The sequence below is a fragment of the Durio zibethinus genome, chromosome 9 (genome assembly GCF_047325235.1).
Source record: "Durio zibethinus cultivar Kanyao isolate XHJ-2024 chromosome 9, ASM4732523v1, whole genome shotgun sequence".
In the NCBI taxonomy this organism is placed as follows: domain Eukaryota; kingdom Viridiplantae; phylum Streptophyta; class Magnoliopsida; order Malvales; family Malvaceae; genus Durio; species Durio zibethinus.
Window position 1 is genome coordinate 7,496,304 of NC_143170.1, and position 17,847 is coordinate 7,514,150.

A 17,847-nucleotide genomic window follows, 5' to 3' on the forward strand; every position below is an offset into this window, starting at 1 on the left:
ATTTTAATTTTAAATTTTATAAATAAAAAAAAATTTTTAAAAATTTCCTCATTTGATTTAATTTAATTTAAGATTAATTAAAACTTAAAATAATTATCAAATATCAAAAAATTTTAAAATATATATATCACCATTTCTCCAGTTGATGATTGGACATTCTGAATTGCAACGGTGAATAGTAGATTTCAGTTGGAATTTTTGGACAATAATGCTCAGGTTCTTATTTTTATTTCTATTCCATTTATTGATAAAAAATTTTTATCATTAATTATGGATAAAACATAATTGTAAATTAATTCAATAGTTACCAAAAGAATTTATCGATAAAAATTTTTTTGTTGGTATTCCATAAATAAATTATTGGTAGAAAATAAAATTTTAACGTAAGAAATACAGATGAAATAATTTATTAATATTCATCGATAAAGGACAGATTATTTCATCGATAAATTATTTAAAAAAATAAACTAAATCAAATTTAATAAAATAAATAGTTTAGCAACGGAATTTGCATTGGAATCCATGCGGATAAAAATGAAATCCCCAAATCCTTCTCGTTTCTCGTTTCTCCCCTGCGTTGAAATTCCTAAAGCCCCTTAACCCATTCTCTCCCCGACTGATCTCTGCCACTCTCCCCTCACCGCCGCGACATCGATCGTCCGTCCCAGTGCCATCGATCGTCCTCCGTCGTCTGATTGGTTCCTTCTGTCATCCAATAACGTCGTCCGTCGTCCGTCATCGGCTGGTGCAGCAGGTATAGCCCAAAACTGTAGCACAAAAACAACCAGCTAAAAGTGTCATTGAAGCCCGTGCAGCAGCATGAGAGGAGGCAGAGAAAGTCAAGTATGTGGCCAGGTATTTTCTTTCTAAGAAACTGTGAAGGCCTCTTTTGATATTATTTTTTTCCTTACTTTGAATCATTTTGGTTATTTTATGAAGCTTAACTATTGATCCTAAGCATATAATTCACCACCGCATATGATCATGGTTTACAGTTTTCTATGGGAAAATTGGCATGGCATTGATCTGTTAGTTTGACAAGCTTTTAAACAACACTTAACATCTTTTCATTTAGTGCATGGACATGTAAAGAAATATATGCTTCCATAGATGCGTCTGTATATTTATAAATTTTTTTTTTGTATCTTCTTATGTCTTTGGAATGTGGCACTTGGTTGTTAAGGACACGGTAATTTATTTATATATAAAAATCTGCATGCCACTTATGCAATGGTAGTTTTTGGTTAACACTCCTCTGTAACTTGAAGTGTAAAGTTATGAGGCAATTATCCAAGTTCAAACGTGAAGAAATGAAAATTCAAGAATGGGAGAACCATCAAAAAGCAAAAACTGAGGCTGAGATGAAGAAAATTGAGGTATTATATAGAATCTCCCAGTATGCATTTTAATTGTTGTTATCACTCTGTTATTTCTTTTATTGCCTAAATTGCAGATCTCAAGATTAATAAAATCAGTCATCTATTCATTTTCTTTCTCCATCCAATCCTTGCAGATAGTTTTCTTAAATTCTCATATTCATTGTAATCACAAAGAAAAGTTTACATACAAGAAGTGTTAATTGACTTCTGGTAGTTGTGATTATGCAAATGGCATATAGTTGATAGAACATTCAGGGGAGATAATATGGATTCAAACTATGAGCATTAATTAGGGTTGAAAAAGTGGCAAGCTGTAGTCCAAGCAGCTTACCATTCGATCTCTGCTGGTCATTCTTTGTTAGCTCTAGTCAAGCTTGACTCACGTTAAGGAGCAAGATTGAGCACAGTTCATTCACTTTTTGCCAAGTTCCTAATCTTAGGCAATTGATTATCTTCATCATCCTCATACCAATCTCGTATTACATATAAATGGATATGACTAGTATAGTAAAGTACAACTGATCTGTGAGTATACGAAACTGGAAAGTAGCTATCAATATAGAGTATATAATTAAGACAGCTATGCCCTTTTACCTCTATTTACGAATATCTGTAATCGGTTTAAATATCAAATTTATGCAAAAGAATGTCATTGTTGCTCAGTTTTTAGGCGGAGGTTTAACAAATCCAGATAATTTGCACTTGCAACCTCACGCATGATACTGACTAAAAATTCTATTGTTAATAGTTAGATATGAATTCATACAAGGACTTAAAAAGGTGGCAAAATGGGTCAAAATAGGCTGGCAGCACGATCCTATATTTGGGACAGTATTATAATGGGCTGAGCTGGCCCAACACAAAAAAAAAAAGGGATCGTGTCAAGCACAGTTTTTATTAAAAAAACCCTAAGCCGAGCACGGTCTGTAACCTAATAATGATATTGGTCGTGCCGTGCAAGCCCATAGGGCATTTTATTTTTTTTACATTAATTTTTTTAAAAAGTTATGAGTTTTTTCTTATATATATATTATTTTATTTTGGTGACATTATGAAAAATTTGGAGACATGATTTACATAATTCGTCTTAAAATGCCTATGTTCATGGGAAAAAGAATTTTTTGCTATGAATAAATAAATTTTACAAAGATTAATTAACTAAAAAATAAAAAATTTTACAATTTTTCTTCCAATGATATAAATTATTATTTTCTTGTGAACGATATTCGGCATCTAATCGATTGATCTTTATTAGTTTTTGGAAAAAACAAATCAATCCCCAATCTTTTTAAATGTGGATCAATTATTTTATCTTACCATAACAAAATAAAGTATTCCATTAGAAAATGGATAGATCTTTTTAAAGAATTAATTGATCATATATCTCTGTCAACAAAATATAGATTGTGCCCTGTTGAGCCTATGTTGTGGGCTAACCCTTGATCAATCATGCACTCGTCCATGCCAGCCCATAGGCCTTGAAATGTTTAGCCTAGCACAGTATGATTAAGAGGGTCGAGCTTGGCTCAGTATGATTATTGTAGAAAAATGGATTGTGCTGGCACGACCCATAACGGGTTGGGCCTTCTTGTGCCATGGGTCGCCCACCCATTTTGCCACCTCTACATGAACTGTATGGTTTGTGGCTTCAGGTTGAAGTTGAAAAGATAAGGGGGCGTGCTCATGATAAGCTCACGAACAAGCTAGCAACCACAATGCACAAGGCCAATGACATGTTTTTCAGGACTTGTATTATGGATTTTAGTATTATATTTTATGGAGTTTAACTTTCTGATTTGGATTATTTTAAAATATCTGTGGATATAAATTTTATGATGTGAATTTAATTTTTTAATAAATAATAGATAAATAATACTTTAAAAATAATTACACATGGTTTATTTTTAATTAAAAGTTTCTTAAATAATTATAAATGAAATTAATTAAATTACCAATGATATTTAAATTTTACCGACTTTCACTTATGAAATTTTGTTTTTAGCGACGAAAATAAAAAATTCATAATAGAATACCGATAGATTATCAACATATTTTATCGATGAAATGTCGACGCAACTATGGAAGGAATTTTTTATTAGTAATTATCAATAAAATTTTAAATTTATTGACGGAATATTATTACCAATATGCTTACTATCTACAAAAATTTTCGTTGGTAAATGTTTTACCAATGGAATGTAAGATATTATTGGTTAAAAATTTCGTCAATAATACCCTATTTTCTATTAATGAATTCTAACATAATTTCTTTTTAGTTTAAATTTGTTTATTTTGTTATATGTTTTGTATTTATATTTAAGATTAATTATGTAAATATCATTTGTAATTGTACTATATTTCAAATATTAAATATTTTGAAGCATTTTTATAATTTTAATATTTAAAATTTTAATTATTATTTTAATATAAAATAATATGCATAAATTTTTTTATTAAAAAAATTTTTAAAATTTTTTTTACATTAAAAATAATTGAAGTAAATTCTAATTAATTATTAACTCATAAATGTAAAAACTAAAAATTTTATTACATAAAAAAATTAATCTAATATTTTTAATAATCATTTCTCTTTTCACTATAATTTTTTTCACTACTAGCATCGAGATTGCATTTAAATATATATTCTTATAATTAATTTTAATCTTACCATTATAATAATTAATTTTATCATCACGATTATTTTTAATCTCATAAGAATTAATTTCATCAATTATACACTTAAGATGATAAGTAGACTTAACAATTTAAAATATGATATAGTGATATAAAATGATAATTTAATATGAATATGATACGAAAAAAAAAAAATGAAAATGATATAATTTAAAATTTTAATAATAATTATATATAAATTTAATAAAATAAAAAAATATAATTTTACGTTTTCGACATTAATTTTGATAGTAATTTTATATAAAATACAACATAAATATATAAATTTTAATATTTTACTTGACACAAATATACGGATGGCAATATTTGAAGATAAGATCGTGTGGGCAAAACAAAGTGATGGGTTGGATTTTTGCTTGAAAAAGGATGTATGAATTGGGGTCATCAGGGGCGGATTACTTACTGATTTGCGACAAAGAATTTTTCTTTCTCTCATTTCTCAATGCCCAGACAAGAATCTTAAACAGAAATGGCTTCCGTATCCGCTATTCACAAAAACCGATTAAGATATTAAATATCCAAAAAATATTATTTGTATCCGAATCCATCACGAATAATAAATTTTTTATTCAAATCTATTAATTATTCGATTATAACTTTCCAAATCTGATATAAATGGATCAGATAATAACATATTTTTTTTATTTATTATCCATTACCGTCCCTATCTAAAACAGAAATGGCTTCCTGTTTCGAAAATGTAGGAATTCTTGCCATCGATATCTACTTCCCTCCTACTTCAATTTATCAGGTAAGAATTAAGTCTGTCCTTTCGATCATTTTGTTTGGAATTTGATTTGATTAAGCTGATTCAACCGAAATTTAAAGAATAGTGGTTATTATTATTATTATCAATATCATTGTAGGAAGCATTGAAGGCTCACAATGGTAAGCATTGGGAGCACATGTTTTTCAAGGTTTGCAAAACTTTCAGTCTCTCACATGCTGAATGAAATGAAAGTGTCTTCACTATTGGTGATATATGTATCAAATCCATATTCTTATTCTAACAAGTTGATTGTCATAATTTAAGGATATCTCACAACAGCAATTCCTGTTGCAGGTATATGCAGAAGGGCCAGCTCGGCCAATTGGAGGCGCAACTGCAATTGCCATGCTGATCGGGCCAAATGCTCCTATTGCTTTTGAGAGCAGATTCAGGGAAGTCGTATGTCACATGCCTATGATTTTTACAAGCCAATCTTGCACGTGAGTACTGATTTTTTTTTTTTTCTCCCTTTGCGCTCTTTCAATTTGCTCTGATAGGTTCTAGAAGGAAAATTGCACAAACTTGTCATCTTATGGCACTTGATTTTTGCTACAAAAATTTCTTTGAAAGGTATGTCTTTGCTGCATTGACTGCATTGACGGAAACATAGTTGTCTGATGCCCATCTGTGCCACTCAAAGATCATCTTCTTCTGCTACGTATAGGTACTGGAAACTAAAGGGTAGGACATTTTCAATTTCGGATGCTGATGATTTTGTCGTCATTCTCCTTATAGTAAGGTAGCTAAGTTTACCATTCTGATTTCTGATCAATATAATTTGATTAATTCTCTTTTCTTAGTTTTTGATTATTGATATTATCTCTTGATCTTGGACTGCAGCTTGTTCAGAAGAGTTTCACTCAGCTTTTCTTCAATGATTGTTATTGATATTTTCTCTGGATCTTGGACTGCAACTTGTTCAGCAGAGTTTGTGTAGCTTTAATACCACTTGTTGAGAGAAGAAAGACTCGAGCAGCACATACAAACACATACAAACAAAGTGACTAATTACAAAATATACAACTCACACTCTAATTTTCACATACTTGCATACACAATATTTATTTCCTCATTTCCTTCTTTATTCTCGAACTATCACACTCGCCAAAACATTTTCTTTGTCATTCATGTCACTGCACCTTACACTCCACACTTTTCACGCATTATCTCATGGCACATTCTTTAACTTGCTACTTACACACACTCACTGGCTACTTCCACACAAACTACACACAACACACTAGCTCCTATTTATAGTTCACTATGTTGGTTTGATTCACCAACCCTGAAACTTCTAGTGCCTCATTTTTAGTCTGTTGTACTAAAATATCAAGCATTGCATATGTTGGTTTATAACTGATTTACATATTCTAGATAGTTGGCTAAAATATCAATAAGTCACTTCAAAAATCTAGAAAAGTTTGGAAAAAGTAGTTGTTGATATTTTAACACTCCCCTTAAAGATAACTCTTTGTTGATGCTGGTTTGATAGTCTTTTCAAATTGCTTTCTGAATGTGCAAAATCTAGCTCCATTAAAATCCTTGTGTTTGATCTTGGGAGCTGAAGTCTTCATGCATTTTGCCAAAAACGAGGTGGTACATTCTTCGCTTGTAACATGCTTGGGCATAACTCATTGTTAAGAATCTTTTTAATCATGTCTTTGTTTTGTTTTGCCTATCAAATTTTTGAACACCCTATCTTCTTGTTTAAACTTTTCTCGAGCATAAACTGTGCTCGTTTTATTGGGCAGGCAAATGGGTAGTCGTGTTCCTACATGGAAGTGTTTTAACTGCCACAATTTCCTCTCTCAAACTTCGAGGTGGTCAATATCCTTTTAATTTGTTTAATTTTGCAGTACTGATGAATGTTTCAGAGAGGCTGAGTTTGAGACACGAGGCATTTCTTCCTTCTTAGTTCCTCTTACTCTGCTATGTTTACCAACTTCAGCTTGTGCATGTCTTGTTTTCAAGGTCAAGAAAGTACTTACTATGAAATATGGGATAAGATGGTTGAATAATTTCCTTCCTTGTGTTACCATATGTAAATTATTTCAACTCCTTGTTGAATTTCTGCTTTATTAATTTCTTTCTTTTTCTACCAAAAAATGCAAATTTATAATTTCAGGTGAGCAATTTCAGCAAGGAAATTGCATGCTTTTAAATGCTTGCATAAATTTATCTTGGGATATCAAGTTAAAAAGCCGGAATAAAGAATTAAAGCCGAAGGAATTAAGTAAATAGTTAATTAAACTTTGCTTTTGTATTTATTTTCTGGGAAGTGAAAATGGTCAGTTTTCAGATGTTTCTAAAGCTGAAGTGGTGCATTGAGTAGATGTCATAACTGACTCACGCATGATTTTAGCAGTCAGGTGTAAAAATTATTCTAATGATAGTATGCTTTTATCTTTTGACTCTGGATGTTTCTATCCTATTTATTCTTTGCCCAAACCACCATGGAGCAAAGGACTTTGTCACGAGCAAGGAAGGTAGCCTCCCCTCGGACTACCTCACTGAAGTCGACTCAATGTATCAAAGAATTTTACACTCGTAATGGTAATGCTACTGTTTTATTGATTGATTTAATTTTGGCTTGTATGCTAAAATGCAAATAGTTGCATTGAAACGGATATAATGGCTGAATTGTCTATTTTACTTGCTTTCGTCTCTCCAAGGACTCTCATATGATGGTGTTTTTTTGAATTGGCATGTTTGGCATATTCAAAGTGATCGTACAAATTACGAAAGAAATGCTCTTATCTTAATATTGATTAGTACTGTATATTAATGATGAGAGGCCAATATTTCATCGCTCTCTTTTTCTGTGTCTCTATTAAGTAGTAGTACCTTCAAAAGATTTTTTGCTAAATGGTTAACGGTTGAGGAAGGAAAGACCATAAGAGTTTCCAATTGAGTTGCACTTAAAGCACTTAGCTTGATTGAACGATATCCCAAGGGTAACCTTCCCATTTGAACTGAATATTTGTACCATTAACGTCTTTTAGAAAAATCCTTGATGGTATATGTACCTAAAATTTAAATTGGTAATACAAATTTTTTTTCCCAACTAAATTCAGTACAGCATTCTCTAACAGTCAAACTGTGTTACCCAAAATAAATACGTCTAAATAATCTCAATTAGTAACAAGGAAGAAAAGGAAAAGATTAAAAAAAAAAAAATCCCCTGCCAGGACTGCAAATTCTAACTGAAGTTTTGAAGTTCTTTTTTGCTGCTAAGGTTGGACAGAAATAATCGTACAAGGTTAATGGTGATGCCTTTTTGTATACTCAGAAGTAGGAGTGGGTGAAGCCTTGGAACTTTTCGTAGTTCCTCAAGGCCTCAACTTATAGAAGGTCCATATCCATACATTTGGGAAATGTTGGGGCTTGGTTTTAAAAAAAAAAAAACAAAAAACAAAAAAGGTCTTTCATTCTCAAAAGTAAGCTAACCTCTTTTTGAGGGTTTATTTAAGCTCTATTTATTTCGTGAAAGTTTATTTTTAAAAAATAATTTTAATATTTTTTTTATATGTACATGAAAAAAAAATTAATTGGTTACTAAAAAATGATTTATTTAACGATGATAAATGAGATTATTTTTTTTAAAAGTTGTCTTTTTCTTTTGAAAAGTGGTAGACAATTTTTGAAAAAAATTGTCTATTTCAAAAATTGTCTATGAAAAATACTACTTACAAAGCTTGTGAGTATAATTATATTCAAGTTGAACTTTAAATATGATTTTTTAAAGTTTAGACTTAATTTGATTAAAATCAAAATATTATTATATATTAATAAAAAATATTTTTATTTAATTTTACGTAAAATAATTAAAATATTAATATTACAAATTTTCTAATATTTTAATTCTAAAACTATTTTTATAATTCTACTCAAATAAGACCTTGAGCATGAAATTTTAAGCTTAAACTTCATTTATTCCAATGTGAAATATTATTATATTTATAAATATCTTTATTTAGATATAATTAAAAATTTTAAATATTCATTAAAGGTCTTTTGATATTTTTATTTTAAATATTTTAATTTTGTATATTATTAAACATAAATATTTTTAATATTTCAATATTAAATAGTATTATATTATTATAATAATGAGTAATAATATATTAAATAATTTTATTATTTTAATGATTAATACTAAATAATATAAAATTATTATTATTTTCATAAAATGAATATTTTAATAATTTATTATTTTTTTAAATTTAAAATATATTATTTTAAATTTTATTTATTAATGTATTTATATTATTATTTTAGAAATAAATATAAATAAATAATTTTTTTGTTATGATTTAATATTAAATACTTTCAATATAAAATATAACTATTTAAATAGTATAAATATTTTTAATATTTTAATCATAAATATTCCTATTTTATTAATATTTTTATATTAATAAAAATAATATTTTAAAAAAATAATACTATTTTAAATATTTTAAAATATTGATATAAATAATAAATAGTTTAGTTTTACGCATTTGTTATATTCATATAATGTTTTAATATTAAATATTATTATTAAAATATAATTTTTTTAATTTTAATAATTTTAATATATTTTAATTATAAATAATTTTTAATATTTTAATAGTTATGTGAACTTTTTTTTTTTTATAAAAAATAGACTTTTCAAAAACAATCAAACAATAGAAAATATTTATCATTGACACATCTAAAAAATAAAAAATCTTTACTTTTCTAGAAAATATAAACATTTTTTGGAAATCAATTTTCATGAAACAAACGGAGTCTTACATGGATGGTAAAATTGATTCCAATGAGATTGAAACTTTTATTATATAATAATAAAAATTATTTTATATTAGAATAGCAAAATTACTTAATAATTTTTTGTTACCTATTATGGTGAGATAGTGATCTAAAAAAGGCGAATTGTATTTCTCTAAAATCTTGTCAAACAATGATTTCAAAATAATTAAATGTAAGATTAAAAATAATATACTCTTTAATGAAAATATGATGCTATCAATAATAAATAATAAGCCTAGAATCAAATATAAACAATAATAAATGTAAGAGCGTAGAGATAGAGAAATCAAACACTAAGACTTATAGAGATTCAATCTTTTTTTTCAAGGCACTTATGTCCTCTCTTGGTTATCCATACCAAAGCTTCAATCCACTATTCTTAAATTGAAATTACAATTCTATCTTTTTTTTAAGGCTTAAATAGTAACCTAACACTTTCTACTTTTTAGGCTAAGTAGCAACCTTTCAATATCATAAATTTAAGATGATACCTCACCTTTTAATTACAAAATCACTAAATAAAAATACAAATTTAAAACACCTCTCAAAAGCTAAGTGTTTGCCTAATGTACAAAAAAATATAATGAATGAACAACACAATATAACTTCGATACAACAAATACAAAAAGTACAGATTTTAAGCTCTAACAACTCTTGATTATTTGAAAAAATAAAAATATAGCTTGTTGGTTCTTACTCTCTTGATTCATCAACCTTCTGGATGTGTTGGAATGCCTAATTTATAAAGGAATTGAGGAAATAGCTATTGAAAATGCTTGAGAAATGAAAATATATGTTATCTTCCTTTGAAACTAGTCACTGAAGCTTGTTTAGGATGAAATGATCAATTGGTATTGATAGGGGTTCGACTGGTTATTGAATTTCGCTTAATTTTTAATCGTTACAGCAAAGGGAATCGATTGGTTTGGTAACCAATTGATTGGGTCAGTCAGATTTTGAATACTGAATAATTTTGAATGAATTGTACTGTTGTTTGTCTCTTATTTTACATTATACTCACTAATTTGATCCTATCTTGAGTTATACAACTCCAAATTAAAAAATGTTTAAATATTTAAAAACTAGACTTAAAGGGCTTTCTATCCATATAAAATTCATCATCTAATTCATTGTATTCGAGTTCTAATGAATTTTCAAATCTACCTCATGTGTAGTTTTTAAACAACTGCATAGTGTCTAGTGAAAATTTAAAATCTTTTCTTAAAAAATTTAGATTTTGTTAATCCATTAGAAAGTAGACTCAAAGAGTTTTCCAACCATATAAAATTCAAATATTAAAACTTTGTGAATTAATACAAAAAAATAAAATAAGTTCAATGTTGGAAAACTTTGTTTTTGTAAAACAACTTTTTTAAGTTAATCTATTTCTCAAAACCAATATTATCAAAATTGTATTGAGTCTAAAATGAATATGTTCACTTTAAAAACAACAATTAGATTTTCATTTTAGTTCAAATAAATAATGTTTAAAAATGGTTTTAATTTAAGAAATAAGAAAACATAGAGAAAGGTTTTGTTTAAACTTTGAAAATTATATTATTTATTTAGTACCAAAATAATAAAACTTAAAAACATGTACTAAATAAATTTTTTTCAAAATCTTGATCAAGTTTATTGAGCTTAATGGTTTGTCATTTCAAAATAAAAATCAATTCAAGATTAATATTTTTAAATAAATATAAAATATAAAAAGTTTAAATCTTGTCAATATGAAAGAACAATAAAAAAAATAATAATAAAGAACACGGATTGTTGATTGGAACCTTAAGTTCCAGTGACAAATCAACGAAATTCACGTCACATTACAAAGTTATTTGGATTATAAAGTAATTGTTGGCACAATTTTTTATTACCAATTGTATTTTCATTGCAAGTGTGATACATTTTGAACTGATCCTAAAAGGCCATTTGGTTGGGAAAAATAATTTTCCTTCATAAAATTTTATTTTTTATAATTTTATTTTTTGTTTGATTCACAAGAATGTGATTATTGGAGTTTTTTAAAATTTTCAATAGTATCAATAAGTAAAGAAGTAAGGGAGAATCAAAAATTATTTTCCCTTTGGGGTTTTTAAGATTCCAAAGGAAAAGTAAATTTTTTTTCCATCTACCCTTAGTTAATTGTATTTTCAAATTATATAGACAACATTCTTTACCTTAGAAATGTAATATTTTTTTATAAAATATTATGAAAATAAATTTTTTCTTAATATATTTTAAACAAAAATCATGTTTTTAAAGTAGAGCTATTAAATCCTCACAAAACTTATGATTAAAAATACGATTTTTGTTGAAAAGATGAAAAAATTATTTTTCATAATTCAACAAAAATGACATTTTTAAAATAAAAAAAAAAACGTAATCTTTGTTAAAAATATGACATTTCTAAAATAAAAATATAGTTTTTGTATAAATGTGAAAAAATATATTTTTCAGAATTCAATAAAAACAACATTTCTAAGATAAAAAAATGTAATTTTTGTTGAAAATATGAAAAAAAATAATTTTTAGAATTCGATAAAAACAATGTTTCTATGAAAAAAATGTAATCTTTGTTGGAAAAACGATGTTTTTAAGATAAAAATGCAGTATTTATCGAAAATATGAAAAATATATTTTTTAGAATTCAACAAAGATGATGTTTCAAAGGTAAAAACATAATTTTTGTTGAAAAGACTATTTTTTAAATAAAAACGTAGTTTTTATTAAAAATTTAAAAAAATAAAAAATATCTTTAGTTAATATTATTACATATAAAATCTAAAATAAATTTACTTAATATATACACATAAAATTTGAAAGCCTTTGAAAATCCGCAGAAAAAAGGTTTACCACCCCCACATAAATCTTACCACGAAGGTCGATCTAAGTATTTTCTCTACATAAGGATAACAACATTAAGATAATAATTATAATTGTAAGATTATATTTATTGAAAATATAAAAAAATTATTTTTCAAAATTATTTAGTTTCAACGAAGACAACATGTTATTTATGTGTTAAGTGTTATTCACATATTGGTATTTTAATTGCCACATATTATTCACGTATTATCAAAGATAATATAGTAAAAGACTTTATTAGGTAATCTTATATTCTTGTGAATCGAACACAAAAATCTTATATTTCTTAAGTTAACAAAACCTATGAATCACACATTCTCTTTTAATATCATTTTTTTTTTCTAAATCACTTTCCCTCCGAAATCTAAAATTTCGTGAACTAAATGCCCTATGATTTGTTCTCTCTACCATTTTGATCTATCCATAGATATTAGACTAAATTTTTTTTTAAAATATTATATTATTTAAAATTATTAGATTAATTTTGAATAAGATTGAATCAAAATAAAGTATAAAAATAATAATTTGATCAAATCAATATACCTAATCTATAACATTATATTAAAGCAATCCTTAGGCTACAATTTTAAAACAACTCAACTTTGGGTTAAATTATAATTTGAAGGGTAATGGTGGAAGCAATAGTGGTTTGTAAGGTTAATTATGGAAAAAATTTTGATATGTGAGGCTGAAAATGTCATTAAGGTTAGTTGAATTATTTTAAAAGAAGCTTTTTGAGGCTTCATGACTAAACAAGAATAACATCGCTTTGGTTTGAATCTAAAAAATGAGAAAGCAGAATGTGAAACCTCTCCTAACATGGTTTACTTCGAAGGTGACTACCTCTCTATTTTGTCTTCAAATAAAACTTTCAAAGTACTTCTTTATATCCTTACTTACTTTTTCATTTTTTTTAGAAATTTTTTGTTTGGATTTTTTTTAAATAAAAAGAAAAATTCTCGATTAAAAGCTTATGGGCAAAAATTTGGTAGCCCCTAAAACTCTTACAAAGCAATTATAAATCACTTTATCGCAACCCTTTCAAAAAGATTAATTTTGTTCTCATTTTTTTTTAATAGAATAGACTCTTACCTAGGTAATAATAGATAGAGAAATTTTTGTTTTTAGGCATCCTCCTCTAATCCAAAATTTCTTAAAGCTCTCATCATTGAAGTTTATTGTTATTATTGTGTCCATCATAGAAAAATGTCAACATCACTTCCATTTCAATCCTTTATGGTAATCCCACCCTGTTTTTGTCTTTTATTGGCCTGTTATTTAGCTGCCAATAACAATACAAAACCTTTGTTATTTAATTTTATTGATCTTGGTATTTTTACTCCCTTTCATGAGAAATTTATCGAATCTTAATTTTAAAAAGCAAAAGAAAGTTAAGAAGAAGACCAAAGACGAGAACTAAAAGAAAAAATGGTAAGCAAATTCTTACATTTGCTTTTTTATTATATTTAATAAAACAATTTTTTGTTTTCTTTTTTTTTTTCCATCATCTAATTGTAATGGCATGTTATAAATATTAGGATCTTTTAGATTGTGGTTTAGTTTTACCATGTTGGATTAATTTACATTTATATTTCTTACTTATGTTTAATAACTTGCCCCATGAACTATAGTTTTTCTTTTAAATTTGAAAAGGATGCAGAAGTTTTATCATTGATCTTGCCAATTGGCAAATTTATTACAAAACATTGATAAAGTTATGTTCATTTTTTTATATTAATATGGCTTTAGTTTCATATGGCTTGACAGATTTAATTCATTTTCTAAAAGAAATGTTTTATACCAATGTTTCAAGGAAAATATATTTTTAAGAATATAAATACTTTTATGTTACTTCTCGTATGAAGTTGATCATATGAATACAAATAACCCCAACTCATATGGTTTAAAGAACCTGAATATTTTTTGTCATGAAAAGATTGCTTTTGCAACTTGAATTCGTAACCCAACTTATCTACAATCAACCTATCAATTGTGCCAATACTTAAATGATTTAGATAAGTGAATTTTATATCTCAAGCTTCAAACACTTAGTATGCATTTGTTCATAGTATAAACAATGTTGGTAGGGTATTATAACACTTAAAAGTTTCTTTATTTATTTATCTTTTTTATAATTTCTCATATATGAAGATATGATTTTTAAGTGCTTTGAATATTTTTATATGTTTTTCAGTTTTCAAATGTATTAAAACCAATCTCTAAACTTTTTGTCTTGTTATGACAACTGCTAAATATGTAACAACATATCATTTAATTATTTCATTTTCTTGTTGCTTATATAAATTAATTCTCATTATTTAGATGATTAACATTTAAAACATTTTTCAGGTTGATTTCCATTTAGACACCATTAGCGTAGTTACAAGGATAATAGGCAATACAAAATTGAAGGTATTCGCTAATCTTCTTACTTTTTCCCCTTTTGATATTATCTATCTATAACATCTATAACATTATATAAAAGTTATCCCTTACCTCTTAACTTTTCAATTTATTGTTCACGTAATCATTGTATTTAAAAATAGTTAGAAAAGTAATTGAAAGAGGGGAGAAAGCATGGAAAAAGAAAAGAGAGATAAAAAAAAATTCCAAAAATGCATGGAGATGCTTCACATTTTGCTTTCCTTAAGAACCAAATATGTGTGACTTCTGGAGTTTTCCACATATCCATTAGCTTGTAACCATTTTTTTTTCTTTTTTGAGTCTTTGTTTTTTTTTTTTTTTTTGTCTTAATCAAGTAATTTTCTATTCTTATTCTCTCAATTTATTTATTTATTTAATCTTTAATTTTGTTTTTAATTGTTTAATTGATTTATCTATTAACAATCTTTGGATTTGATCTTACATTTGTTCGTCGAGTACTAACATTTTCTTTCCCCAAATCCCCTTTCCTTTTTCTATGTTCTCTTTTGTTTTTCTTTTTCTTCAAGTTGTACTCTTTAAGAAAAATACCCAGAAAGATTACTAAAGTATGTTCCTTTTCTCAAGTTTTCTAGTCTATGTTTTTAGTTTTTAATATATTAGGAAGTAAATAGGTTGATGGGTATTTATTGTTTTGTCATTATATGATTTAAATGTTGGATTTTTTTTCATTTTTAATTTTATTCTAATGAGTTTATTTGATATTGAAAGGAAAAAGAAGGTAGGGGGTTTTGAAATGAAGTATGTTACAAGAACTGAGTTCCATGAAATTAATTTGGCTTCAAGTAAAGCTGAAGAAGTAGGTTGGTTTTCTTTCCTCTTTTATTTTAATATTAGCAAATGAAAAGAAAAAAGGAAGTAAACTTTCTATTTTTTCATTGCAAATAAAGTTTCATTGGGAATAAAGTCATTTTCAATAATATTAGCGTTTTACATTTGTTTAAATAATTAGATGGTGCTATAGTGAATTGTCTTTGTAGGCTCAAATCTTTATTGGTAACTATTAAATATTTTTTATTGTGTATTTTTTTTGTTCGTTTGCTCTTTCAAATATAAGATATGTTTTTTTTTTTCTATCTTTTGCATCTGTTTGATTTGTTAAAAATAAATTTAGTAGGAAGTTTGATAGAAATAATAAGTTTATTAGAAAAAAATAACTATATTATCTTAACCTATCCTCATATTATGCTTTAAGAAAATTATTGAAACAAATAAGGCAAAAACTTATGTGTTGTTAAGCATGAATTGAAATGAATATGAATTGAGATTGATAAAGTTTGTGTTTGATTTAATCAGTGATTTTAGAGGAAATCATCTTTAAGTGCAAAAGGAAAAGTAATTGAAAGAGGGGAGAAAGCATGGAAAGAGAAAAAAGAGATAAAAAAAAAGATTCCAAAAATGCATGGAGATGCTTCACATTTTGCTTTCCTTAAGAACCAAATATGTGCGACTTCTGGAGTTTTTCACATATCCATTAGGTTGTAACAAATTTTTTTCTTTTTTATGTTTTTCTTTCTTCTTTTTTTTTGTCTTAATCAAGTAATTTTCTATTCTCATTCTCTCAATTTATTTATTTATTTAATCTTTAATTTTGTTTTTAATTGTTTAATTGATTTATATATTAACAATCTTTGGATTTGATCTTACATTTGACCGTCGAGTACTAACATTTTCTTTCCTTAAATCCCCTTTCCTTTTTCTATGTTCTCTTTTATTTTTTTTTTCCTTCAAGTTGTACTTTTTAAGAAAGATACCCAGAAAGATTACTAAAGTATGTTCCTTTTCTCAAGTTTTCTAGTCTATGTTTTTAGTTTTTAATGTATTGGGAGATAAATAGTTGATGGGTATTTATTGTTTTGTCATTATATGATTTAAAGGTTGGATTTTTTTTTTCCTTTTTAATTTATTCTAATGAGTTTATTTGATATTGAAAGGAAAAAAAAGGTAGGGGGTTTTGAAATGGAATATGTTACAAGAACTGAGTTCCATGAAATTAATTTAGCTTCAAGTAAAGCTGAAGAAGTAGGTTGGTTTTCTTTCCTTTTTTCTTTTAATATTAGCAAATGAAAAGAAAAAAGGAAATAAACTTTCTATTTTTTCATTGCAAATAAAGTTTCATTAGGAATAAAGTCATTTTCAATAATATTAGCATTTTACATTTGTTTAAATAATTAGATGGTGCTATAGTGAATTGTCTTTGTAGGCTCAAATCTTTATTGGTAAATATTAAATATCTTTTTATTGTGTATTTTTTTTTCGTTTTCTCTATCAAATATAAGCTATGTTTTTTTTTTCTATCTCTTGCTTCTGTTTGATTTGTTAAAAATAAATTTAGTAGGAAGTTTGATAGAAATAATAAGTTTATTAGAAAAAATAACTATATTATCTTAACCTATCCTCATATTATGCTTTAAGAGAATTATTGAAACAAATAAGGCAAAAACTTATGTGTTGTTAAGCATGAATTGAAATGAATATGAATTGAGATTGATAAAGTTTATGTCTGATTTAATCATTGATTTTATAAGAAATCATCTTTAAGTGCAAATCCTAGATGATATTGCTCTGTTCATTTTTGAAAATAAGTGATTTTATTTATGTTTTAAATTTTAGTTCTCAAAATAGATATTTTGACTTCAACAAGCTGGCAAAGGTTTGGTTCTTTCCCATGCCAATTAACTTATCCATCTATTATCAGATGGAGTCCCATCCATCTAGCTTATCTTTGTGATGGAATAGATGTCTTTGTATTGCTATGTGATGTTTCTATTAATATTATTAATAATAATTGTGTTTTTCATTTCTTGGGATACTTAGACAAGTTACTGAAATTGTTATAAGAAATCTTTACAAAATAATTTATGTTAATTACTACATTGCTAAAATTGCCAAAAGATTAAATTT

General features: G+C 26.4%; 1 long non-coding RNA gene across 2 annotated transcripts; it reads left to right on the top strand.

The window, feature by feature from the left end:
* Positions 1–378: 378 nt before the first annotated feature.
* LOC111310341 (uncharacterized) lies at positions 379–7,425 on the top strand. Of its 2 annotated transcripts, XR_016345140.1 has the most exons (7): positions 379–855; positions 1,269–1,376; positions 4,778–4,824; positions 4,940–4,990; positions 5,137–5,581; positions 5,683–5,842; positions 6,594–7,425. It is a non-coding gene; the product is annotated as an uncharacterized LOC111310341 (long non-coding RNA). The 2 variants fall into 2 exon arrangements; XR_016345139.1 differs by having other exon boundaries at positions 5,683–7,425.
* Positions 7,426–17,847: the final 10,422 nt, after the last annotated feature.